Here is an 11,808-nt window from a genome sequence, read left to right as displayed (position 1 = left end):
TAGTTTTGAGGGTGTCCTGGATCTTGTTGTAGCCTTCCTCAACACGGGCAGTGCAATCCTCCAACCTTTTCTTCAACTAATCAACCCCTCCACCCATCTTCTTGATGCAATCCATAACTGACTTCTTCTCAGCCTCGGTCCAATTCCCCTCATTATTTCAATTACCTTGCCTAGAACCGGCAGAGATCACTTCCATTTTTCTTCCCAGGGCTCTTTGGTTGATCCTTCTCTCCTTATGTTCATGGAACAACCATTTGAACATGTTGAAAGTGTCAATGGCATGTTCACAAGCTATTCCCAACACATTATCATAATCCTCCCTTTATCATTAAGCTCAACACTTTTGGTATGAAGGTCTTCAATACCAACCACGCCCACATTACCAGTCTCCTTATTGGAAGGAGAGGATGGGACATTAGGGCATTCAGGGTCCTTACCATCTTCTTCCTTCTCGCTAGATGAGGGGGAGCCATTCTCAATAGAAGTAGAGGAGGAGGACATAACAATATTATTTTTCCCTTTGATACCCTTCCTTGCCTTAGGTTTTGAACTCGAGGGTTTTACAATTTTAGCTTTTTTTAGGGGAGGGGAATTCTCTTCAGACCTAGACCTAGAGGCTTCATTGTCAGAGTCACCCGCACTAGTCTCATCGTTCTCGGAAACAATGTGGATATAATCATCAGGGGGAGGAAGATCACGAAAATGGGCATCAATAAGGACCAACATGCCTTCATGCAAGATGGGAGACTTGGAAGGATTCTTGCAGTGGTCACTAAAATTAACCCTAAGAGCAGACATGAGATAAAAAGGGAAAGATATCTTCACACCATGGCGGAAATGATTTAATATAACAAAGTGATGACCATACACCCTAGTATAACGACCATCTAAAGTAAGGTAATTCTTGATTACCTTAAGAAGCTTTTTCCAGAAAGACTTAATGACTGCAATGTCATAGGAACTGGTCGTCTTTGTTGGCATTTAATTGAGGATTGCATTGATGACCTATTGTGTTGTCATTGATAACAATTGTAACCGGTAATGATGTAGTTTTGCAACCGGTAGATGAGCAAGTGAAGGAAAGCAGTATTACTTTAGAAGCAGTGAGATCAACTGGTAACCCTACCTATTGATGTGCCAAACCCTAACCGATGGAGCTCAGTGAATCGGTTGTATTGATTTATTATCAAATGATGATCGGGAATGATTATTCCATGTATGAATGTTGTATGTGATGAGTTTCAAGTGGTTTTTGGCACGTACAGATAACATTTTTATCTTGGGAATGAGTGAATACATTGCATGAAGAGGAAACCACATGATGAGTTACAGGAATCGATGAGCGGTGATTAAGGAGCGGATGAGGTTGTCTTGGACAATGTGTTGATGATTGCTATGTAATCTAACGGTCATACTTGAACCGATTTGTTTGTAATCTCTATGAGATCTTAGGTTTGTGATGTGTTACCGACCTATTATTTTGTTTATAAGGTCAATGAGTTATTTTATTGTGTGGTTGGAAATTTTTGTTAAGTGTCAGTGTGATTGATTGTCAAACCAGAAGGAGTATCTATAGTATGTGTGAAGGCAAATAGGAGCATGAAAAGGATCTGATCAAGAAGAGTATTGTTATTTACCATATCAGCAAACCCCTATTGTTTTCTAACAATTACAACAGTTAAATCCCTTAACCAGGTAAGCTTTAACAAGCTTAGTGTTTTCTAAATCCTCTAACTAGGTGATCCATTAGCTTGGATTTCAAATCCTCTATCGAGGTTACTCCTAACAGGGTATTGCTCGAATGGAAAACACCTTGATTGACAATTTTTTTTGGGACGAGACCGAACATTGAGGTCGTTCATGGGTTTGTTAAGAGGAAATGGAAATTGAAAGGTCAGGTAGATGTGGTGGCTATGAACAAAGGATGCATGTCCTTTTCTTTCTCTTGTGAGGAGGATCGCAGAAACATCCTTTGCAACGGTACTTGGGCGATAGGCAAATATTTAATGTATATCTAGAAATGGTACCCTAATGCAGCAAGAGAAAGAAATTTTGTGGTCCAAGTTCCAGTTTGGATAAAGTTACCTGGGCTCCCAATGGAATATTGGGAGGAAGATGTGTTTGTAGGAATAGCCAATGCCTTCGGGGAGCTTATCGCCATTAATCCAATCACAACATCCAGAAGAAGACTTATTTATGCCAGAATCTGCGTAGAAGTTGGACCCGAAACGGATATGCCAAAGGAAATAGAGATAGAATCAAAACTTGGCAAATGGAAGCAAAATAATGTTTACGAAACAATCCCTTTTGCATGCTTTCACTGTAAAAAAAGTAGGGCACTGGGCTAAAAAATGCCCAAGTAATGTGGTTAAATCTCAATCCCAAACTAAAGTATGGAAAAAGGTGGACAACTCTTTGAAAGCTTCGCACTCTGATGGTCTGGATCAGGAAAAACAATCCCAAGTTGGAAGGACAGAGGAAGTGTTAGTCAGAGAGTTGGGAAATGAAACTGATGCTCTGCAAAAAGGATTAGAAAATCTGTTTGATGGCAACACACACAAGAGCACAAGAAACAAACGTTAGTGTTAGGAACAAAAGATTATCCTAAACAGGCATATCAAGAGAGATGTTAAGCATGAAATAGAAAGCATACAAATATAGAATAGATAAACTATACTCCTCCAAATGCTAATCAAGATGCTCATAGTTGCTCCTCCCTTGTTCTTCTCCTCTACAAGTTCCACATGAGTGTAGCTCTCGGCTTTTAGCACTAGCCATGGATGCCATATGGAGATTCAAGATGGTTGAAAATGAAAAATAAATGCTATGCAAGTGTAGACAGTGATGCTATGAAAAAGCTCTAAGTTAATACCAGTATAACAACAATACTCTAATGCTTCCTTCTTTGCTTGAAGAGAAGGGTTCTATTTATAGAAGAAATGAGGAAATGAAGGGTTAAGATTGAGCAATCTTAACAAGGGTTAGGATTGAAAGATATTCAATCCATGTGAGACTTTCAACCCAATCCCATGTTGACAAGTGTCACCATGAGGAGGTTTGAGAGGAGAGATAAGGAGCATTAAATGCTTGAGGGGACATGATGGTTACCCTAGGGGGTTGGGTTAGGGTTAGGTTAATGGATATTCATTTTATCCAAGGGATAAATGAATGTGCAAGGGTTAAATGGTTACCTCAGTCAAAGAAATAAATGCTTTGAAGAGACCCATGAGTCAAAAGGATGGTTAAGTTAGAGGAAAGTCTCTAATCAAAGGTAAAAGGTGAGTTAACCATAAATGGTTATGTAAGAGCCTTTAATGGTTTGGAAGACTTTAGAGGTTAACCATTTGAAGACATAAAGCCTTTAATGGTTATTGAAGAGTTTGGAGGTTTTTGAGAAGTGACTTCCTTTTATTTAGGAATGTGACAATGATTAGGATAGGATTAGGTTAATTAGAAGGAGTTAGAAGAATCTAGAAGGGATTTAGGCATGCAAGTGGATTTTGTAGGAGAATGCAAGTGGGGAGAATTTTGGGATTTTCAATTAAAATAAAATCATTTATTTCAATTAAATGGTGTAATTTGTATTTGGATAGATATTTAAATAAATATTAATTTATTTAAATGTGAATGTGAATTTTAGATTTTATTTAAATAAATCTTAATTTATTTACATTAGAAAAAGGAAGATAAAGCATTAAATGCTTGAAGACTTTGAGGGAAACCATTAAAAGTTTGAGAAGACTCTAGAAGGAAGCCATTAAGTTTGAAGACTTTAAGGGAAACCATTAAAGGCTTAAGAAGACTCTAGAAGGGAGCCATTAAGTTTGAAGACTTTAAGGGAAACCATTAAAGGTTTCAAGTGGGTGAGGATAAATAGGATTTTAAATAAATAATTTATTTATTTAAAATAGTTGTGCAACTTGCATTTGTAGGAAAATGCAAGTGGGTGGAGGATAAGGGTGATTTAAATAAATGTTAATTTATTTAAATGCGAGAGATGGGATTTTGGAGGATTTAAATAAATATTAATTTATTTAAATGTGAGAGAAGATTTAATTAAACAAATATGATTTATTTATTTAATTAATGGTCTGAATTTGGTTAAGTGAATTAAATCAAATAAATTGAATAATTTATTTAATTAATAGGAGAAGAGGGTTAAGATGAATTAATTAAATATTAATTTAATTAATTATTGATTGATGGTTAAATAATCAAATAAATACTAAATATTTACTTAATTAAGTGGACAAATTTATGTGACTACAGATACGAAGAAAGGAGATAATGAAAAGATCGCCCATCAGGAAAAGGAGCAGAATGGCAAGGATTTAGATGATGGAAAAAGAGAGTCACAAGTCAGCAGCCAAAAAGAGGAAAAGGAAAAGGATAAGATAGATCAAAACTCAGATAATAGTGAGGATAGAAATAACGGTCAAAAGAATAAGGGAGATAATCAATCCAAAGACAATAAAGAGGAAGGAGACAATTTTAATTTAGTATCAAATTCATTTGAGTTAGATAAGGGAGTAGACTAGATCCAAGATGCACAACCTGATAACATCCTTGATCAAGGGTTGTTGGAGATCTCATTAGCCTCTCCAGCTAAGGTAAAGTTGACTTTTCTAGAGGAAAATGAGCCAAAATAGGGAGATGAGGAAGACATCAAAAAGGCATTGGGAAAGAGTGAGTCAAAGCAGGAGGAAGAAGAAGTAATGGAGGATAAAAGAAATATTAAAAACAAATAACAACAACAACAACAATAGTAAATCAACCAGAAATACCAGAAGCAGACTTGGGGATGTGGGAGCTCAACATACTTCTCCAGGAAGATATTCAAATGCAAAGAAGAGGACTATGGAAACAAGAAAGAACATAACAAATGGGACTCAAAGAACCATCTTTGAGGCAGGTATTTCTAAAAAACCATGAAGATCATCTCTTGGAATATTCGAGGATTGAATAATCCTCACAAACATGATTTAATAAAAAGTATGATTAGAGACAAAAACCCTGATATTTTTTTGATTCAAAAAACCAAAATGTCAAAGGAAAAGGAAAAGGAAAAGGTAGAAGGATTGAAAATGTTTAGTAATGGAGGATTTAGAGGTGGTAGTTCAGAAGGAGCCTCGGGAGGTATTGTTACTTTCTGGAATAAAAACACTGTAGAGGGAGAAGTGTTGATTCAGGACAACAATCTTGCTTGTATCAAATTTAAGCATTTGAAAGAAAGCACCTCATGGGTCTTAAATAATGTGTATGCTCCTAATACTAAGACTGGCAGAAGTGATTTTTGGAAAAAATTAACCTTGTTAAGAAGTAGGTTTGTCGAAGATGGGTGGATGATTATGGGGGACTTCAATACCCTTTTGAAGGAAAACGAAAAAAGGGAGGGAGCCAAACCAATCTCGACAGTACATTGGATTTCATGGACTTCATCAATAATTCTCTCCATGACCTGGATTTGCAAGGAGTTAAATACACCTGGACTAATAGAAGGAGCAGTGAGGACTTAATTTAGGTAAGACTTGATAGAGCTCTTATCTCTCTGGATTGGTTTAATCTTTACTTTTGTTCTTTATCTGCTCACATAAGGGCAAGATCGGATCACTATTCTATATCCTTCATGGTTGATGCTAAGAATAGAAGAAGACACTTCCCTTGTATATTTGAAAGAATGTGGACTAAACACCTGGATATGGAAAGCAAAATCAAGGAATCGTGGTAGGTCAGAATTGAAGGTAATGCTATGTATAAAGTGGTCAAAAATTTAAAGTTTGTGAAAGAAAATATTAAAAGGTGGAATAAGGAATGCTTCGGGAACATTTTTGCTTCGAAAGCCACTATTCTTTCAGATCTAAAAGATATTCAGGATGAGATTCAGAATAATGGATATATTAATACTTCAAGAGATGCTGAAGATGAAATTCTTATGAGATATCATGATATAATAGCAAAAGAAGAAACTTTCTAGAAACAAAGGTCAAGAAATGTTTGGTTGAAGGAAGGGGACAGAAACACTAAATACTTTCATATGTCCACTTTAAAGCATAAGGCCATCAATAGGATATCACAGATTAAAGTTAATGGTAGAATTGTTGAAGAGGAAGAATCTATGAGAAAGGTTGCCATGGAGTTTTTCTCCAACCTCCTTGCAAAGGATCAAAATTTGGATTTGCAATCTCAAAAGAACCTTATGGACTATATTCCAACTATCCTGGAGGCTGATCATAACTCTTACCTGACTGTTATCCCTTCCAATGATGAGATTCTATAAGTTGTCAACTCCTTTGAAGGTAACAAGGCATCGGGCCCGGATGGTTTTCCCATGTTTTTTTTCCAAATGTATTGCCATATTGTTCAAGATGATGTTTCCAGAGTTGTGAAAGAGATTTTTGGTGCTAGAAGAATTTTGAAAGAGATAAATGGAACTTTTATTGCTCTTATCCCCAAAAAGATGGGAGTCGATTCCATGGATCTATTTAGACCTATAAGCCTTTGCAACTCTCTATACAAGATCATATCTAAGGTTCTGACCTCTAGAATCCTGAAGTTGCTTCATTCTATCATTTCTCCTCAACATAGTGGTTTTGTCCGTGGAAGACAAATCTTGGATTAGATATTTTCGGTCCATGAAAACATTCTATCTTTGTCTAGTGCTAAAAAAGAAGGCTTTCTTCTGAAGCTTGACTTATCCAAAGCCTACGATAGAGTGGATTGGGATTTAATGATGAAAGTTCTTTCGACTTTTGGTTTTTATTTTAGAAGTATTAGTCTTATTAGGCAATTAGTCTCTTTGGCTTCTTTTTCTATATTAATTAATGGGTCTCCTTCCCCTTTTTTCAAGTCCTCAAGGGGACTCAGATAGGGAGACCCTCTATCTCTGGTTATTTTTATTATCATGGCAGAATGTCTGGGGAGATGCATTGGAAAGCTGGTTGAGAAGGGGGAGTTTTGTGGATTGAAACCATCTTCAACGGATCAAGTATGCTCCCATCAACAGTTTGTGGATGATTCTATAACTATGGGGAAGGCTTCAGTGTAGGATTCAAGGAGTTTAAAGAAAGCATTGGACAGTTACGGGTTAGCTATTGGGCAACTTATTAACTGGTCTAAAAGTTTTGTTTACTTCATCAATACTCCGGAGAGAAGAAATATAAAAATAAGCAATATTTTGGGGTGTCGATTGGGGAATCTTCCTGCTTCCTATTTGGGGCTCCCCTTATGCCAAGATCCTCTTGATACTTTATGGGGAGCTTTGGTGGACAAATTCCATAAGAAGTTAGTAGGTTGGAAGGGTTCTCTTCTTAGCCAAGCTGGTAAGGTTCAGCTGTTGAAATCAACTCTTCAAATTATTCCTCTTTATGCCATCAACCAATAAGAAAGGGAGGTCTGGGTCTAAGAAGAATAAGAGACACAAATGAATTTCTTATGGCCAAGCAGATTTGGAGAGGGTACAATAACCAGGGAGAATGGAAACTGATATGGGACCACAAGTATAAAAGGCAATATCCTACACTTCTAAGCTTCCTCAATGCGGAAGATATCCCAATTGGATCCAATATCTGGAAAAATGTGTCTAGAACAAGAGATCTAATTGCCAAAGGTGTGAAATGGAAGATGGGGAAAGGGAACCTTATCAAATTATGGGAAGACTCCTGGTTGCTCGAGTCCCCTTTGAGTGAAAGTCCTGATTGAGTAGATTTCAGAATTAGTGCAAGGAAAATAATGGCTCTATGGTGGGTGACTACTGGGAAGATGGACAGTGGAAGGATTTATCTCAAGTTGATCCTTCCTTGGGAAGTCTGAATAAAATAATGAACTCCATGGTGGTGGTGGAAGATGAAGATCAATTAATCTGGAAAGTCACAACAAATGGTAAATTAACTGTGGCCTCTCTTTATCATCAACAGTTTTCTAAAATGGAGAGTCTGTGTTGGGCTAAGCCTTGGGTTAAAGGCCTAACCCCTAAAATTAATATTTTCTTCTAGACAACCCTTCAAGATAAAATTTTAACTATTGATAACCTCAGAAAAAAGAGGTATGTGTATGCCTAGTGTTTGTTTTCTTTGTATGTAGAATGGGGAGACCATCAACCACCTGCTCTTTCATTGTCCCTTCTCTGTTGTTGTTTGGGGAAGATGTTTGGATCACTTCAATATCAATTGGAGTTTCCTGGAATCAGTTCAAGAGGTTTTTAATTCTTGGCAGCACCCATCAAGGAATAAGTCTACTATTTTGTTGTGGAAATTGGCTTTACCCCATATGTGTTGGGGTGTATGGAAAGAGAGAAATGAAAGAGTGTTTAGAGAGAAGGTGTCTAAGGCTCAAATTGTGTTTGAGAAAATAAAAAGAAACATATTAGAAAATATTAATATCATAGGTGGTATTGCTAATCCTCAAGACAAGGATGATCAAATAATCTTCAAGAAGTGGAGATTAAAAGGAAGTGATCACTTTCAGACTAATCCTAGAGAGGGTGTGAAATGGGAATGTCCTCCCAATGGTTGGATGAAAATCAACTTTGATGGAGCTTCAAAGGGTAATCCTGGTATTGCGGGATGTGCTGTGGTCCTAAGGGATGAATGAGAAAAATGCAAAATTATTAAATGCATACCTACAGGAAATCAGACTAATCATGTTGTTGAGGCTATGGTAGCTTATCATGGGATGGTCCTAGCAAAGGAATCCAACTGCACCAGAGTCTGGTGTGAAGGAGACTCATTGAATATAATAAACTGTTTGAACGAGGAGTTCCCGCCATCTTGGTCAATATACAATGCTATTAAAGTAGCAAAGAAAATAAGTGATACATTTGAAATGTGTGTTTTCACACACCTGTACAGGGAAGCAAATTTGTGTGCTAACTGGGCCGCCAACCTGGCCTGTCAAAGAGAGGAAATCATTACTATTAATGGTGAGAGTGAACTTTCATGTGAAGCAAAATCCTTGTTCAATTTGGATCGTATCCAAATGAGGCAATGGGGCACCATCAACCATAATTTCTAAATGCTTCTTCCACTTATTTCGATACAGGTTTACAACAATGATGATGAGCATTTATTTAAGTGTCTTTTCATAATTGCTTGGCACGGATTTAGGGTTGTTTTTTAGGGCAGCTATAGAAACTAGAGAAGAAGAATCAGAGCCAAGAGAAGGAAATTCAGTGATTGCAAAGGAAAAATGGGAGGGAACAAAAAAAGGTCTGAACCTACCTCTTATTTGGAATGGAGGAAGAATAGAGAGGTTTGGGAAATTCTTCAGGAGGGGGGTCTAAGTGTGTTTATGGAGAGGCTTAGTGGGAAAGATCCAACGGTCACTAAACACTTTATCAAGAATTGGAAGAATGGCAAAGTTTTAGTGGGGACCCAGATGATGACTGTGGATGAGGAGATTATTGCTGAAGCCATGGGGATGATGACAAAGGGCATGAAATTCTACAGAGATCGTAGCATCTCTGATAAGGTAACGAACAAATTTCCTATCACAGAAGGTGAGAAGAAGAAAATGGTGAAGGTCGACAACTCCTATCACTCCCCAAAACGTATATGCAAGCCATGGAGGTTCATTTTGTTTGCTATAATTTCCTATATAACGTTGGATGGCATGTTTACGAGAGCTTACGGGCACCACTTTGTATTACTCAATAATTTTTGCCATGGGGAAAAGGTAAGCCTGCCATATTATCTTGCATGTTCCATGGACCATACTATCAAAGAGATACAGAAAGATCCCAAGGGTGACCATGCTCTTCATCAGGGTCTTATGGCTCTTGTGTATAAAGTGTTGAAAGGGAAATGCATTGAAAAACCTATTAAAGGTAAAACTGCAAGGGATGAGGACACGAAGAGTGAGGTTAGTGGTTTTAACTTTGACTCAGAGACCGAAGGCGAGTTGGAGGAGCTAAGTAAAAAGGGGAGGAACAAGGGTAAGAGGAAGAGGATAGTGGTGGATGCAAATATTTCGGAGTCTGAGGCCGAGTCCTTCGAAGGTAAATTCATCAAAAACAAGAAAGGGAAAGGCATCAGAAAGCAAACCCAGAGGAAGAAGGACATCAGCAGGGGAGGTAATAAAGATATTAATCAAATTTTGGTTGATTCTGATGAGGAGGCAAAGAAGGATAAAAATGATAATGTGCAGGATAAGGAGGGGGATGATAATCCGGTTGTGGGCAACAATGAGGATTTGAATACCCAAGGTCTACAGAAAGAGGATAAAGAGGACAAAAGGGGCAAATCTAGTTACCGTGTTGGATAAAATGTGAGTATTAAGGGTTTTTGTGATATCGTCAGCACAATGGTGAAATACATAGGCAGCCTAAAGAAGGATATGAATGTTGTCAAAAGAGCCATGATAGGCGACAAATCCATGTCTAAAAATGTCCAAGAATTGGCGGTGGCAATTAATAATGTGGAAGCCATTGAAAACATGATGAGTAAAATTATTGCAACTGAAAAAAAGGTTAAGGAGATGGAAGAAAATAAGGAGGTGAAAGGGATAGAAATTGCTATGAACAATCTGGGTAGCAGAGTTGACAGGAATTCACAGTAAAGAAGATAGTTGAACAGAACATCCAGATTATCAAAGCCTCGATGGACAACATGAACATTTTGATTAACAGATTTGATGACATCAAAGATAAAGAGGGCGACAAGGATCATCTTGACAAAAAAGGTCACGAGAAGAGGACCAAAGCCAATATTAGGAATAATGGCGACATCAAGGGTCGAGATCTGGATGACTTAAAGACCTTTGTGAACAACATGAAGTAGATGGTGGTCCACGCTAAAGATATCATGAAAAATATCTAGCTATCTAGGTCTCAGTCTCTGTCTTTGTGTTGTCTTTTTGCTTTCCTTTCACTGTCTTTTTGTGGTTCTTCATGTTATGTGTGTTAAGATCCCTTTTTGTTCGGATGGGATCAATTTTTGTAAATGGAGTGATCAGGCACGGTTCTTTCTAGCTCTTTTGCTCTCCTGATATGTAAAAGGTTCGGGTTCCTTTCAAAAACTTGTTTTTACTTAATCAAAACAGGGTATTGCTTCTAACAGGGCATTATAGTCAATCCCTTAACCGGGTAGTCTCTAACAAGATCTATTCCTAACAGGACATTTTGTAAATCTTTAACAGGTTTGGCTCCTAACAGGGCGAACTTCAGAAGAGTTCAGAATACTTGTGGGTATTCATCCCCACCATCATTTTTCCCGTTTGGGTTTCCACATCAAAAATCATTGTGTCAAGTGGTGAATAGTTTTTGTGGTTATGTTTGATATGGTTAATTTGCTTATCTGTTAAATCCACTTAGCTATGATAAGATGACTGACAGTTATCTGAAATGTGCTTTTACTATTGTTAGTAAAGTATTTTGATGTTTTGGTTAAATGGTTTGGGAGTTCCAGAGCTGTTATACTATTATTTTGATATGCCAGTCAAACCAATAAACTGTTAGTGCTATTGCAGTTTGTAGTTCAGTGTTTGAACCAGTTTGTTCAGTGATTGACTTGTGAGATTGTTTTTGAGTTTGGTGAAAGTTTATTTAGTTGTATATCTACTGATTCACCCCCCCCCTCTCAATAGTTGTCTGGATCCTTATTGATCCATCATATCATCAGTCTTTTTGACAATTTTGGCCCGCTCCGCCTCCTTCTTGGGGAAATTCTGCACAACTTGTTCAGTATACACTCTGTCTCTATAATACTTCATACCCTCCATAGATAACCTTGTGATCTATGCAATAAGGGCTTCATCAACCAAGACCTTCCGACCATGGAGAACAATCGTTCTGTCCTTCCAGTTTTGAGGAAAATA

The sequence above is a fragment of the Cryptomeria japonica genome, chromosome 7 (assembly GCF_030272615.1).
Source record: "Cryptomeria japonica chromosome 7, Sugi_1.0, whole genome shotgun sequence".
NCBI classification, from domain to species: domain Eukaryota; kingdom Viridiplantae; phylum Streptophyta; class Pinopsida; order Cupressales; family Cupressaceae; genus Cryptomeria; species Cryptomeria japonica.
The sequence above is the reverse complement of the archived record's forward strand: the minus strand, read 5'-3'. Positions refer to the sequence as shown.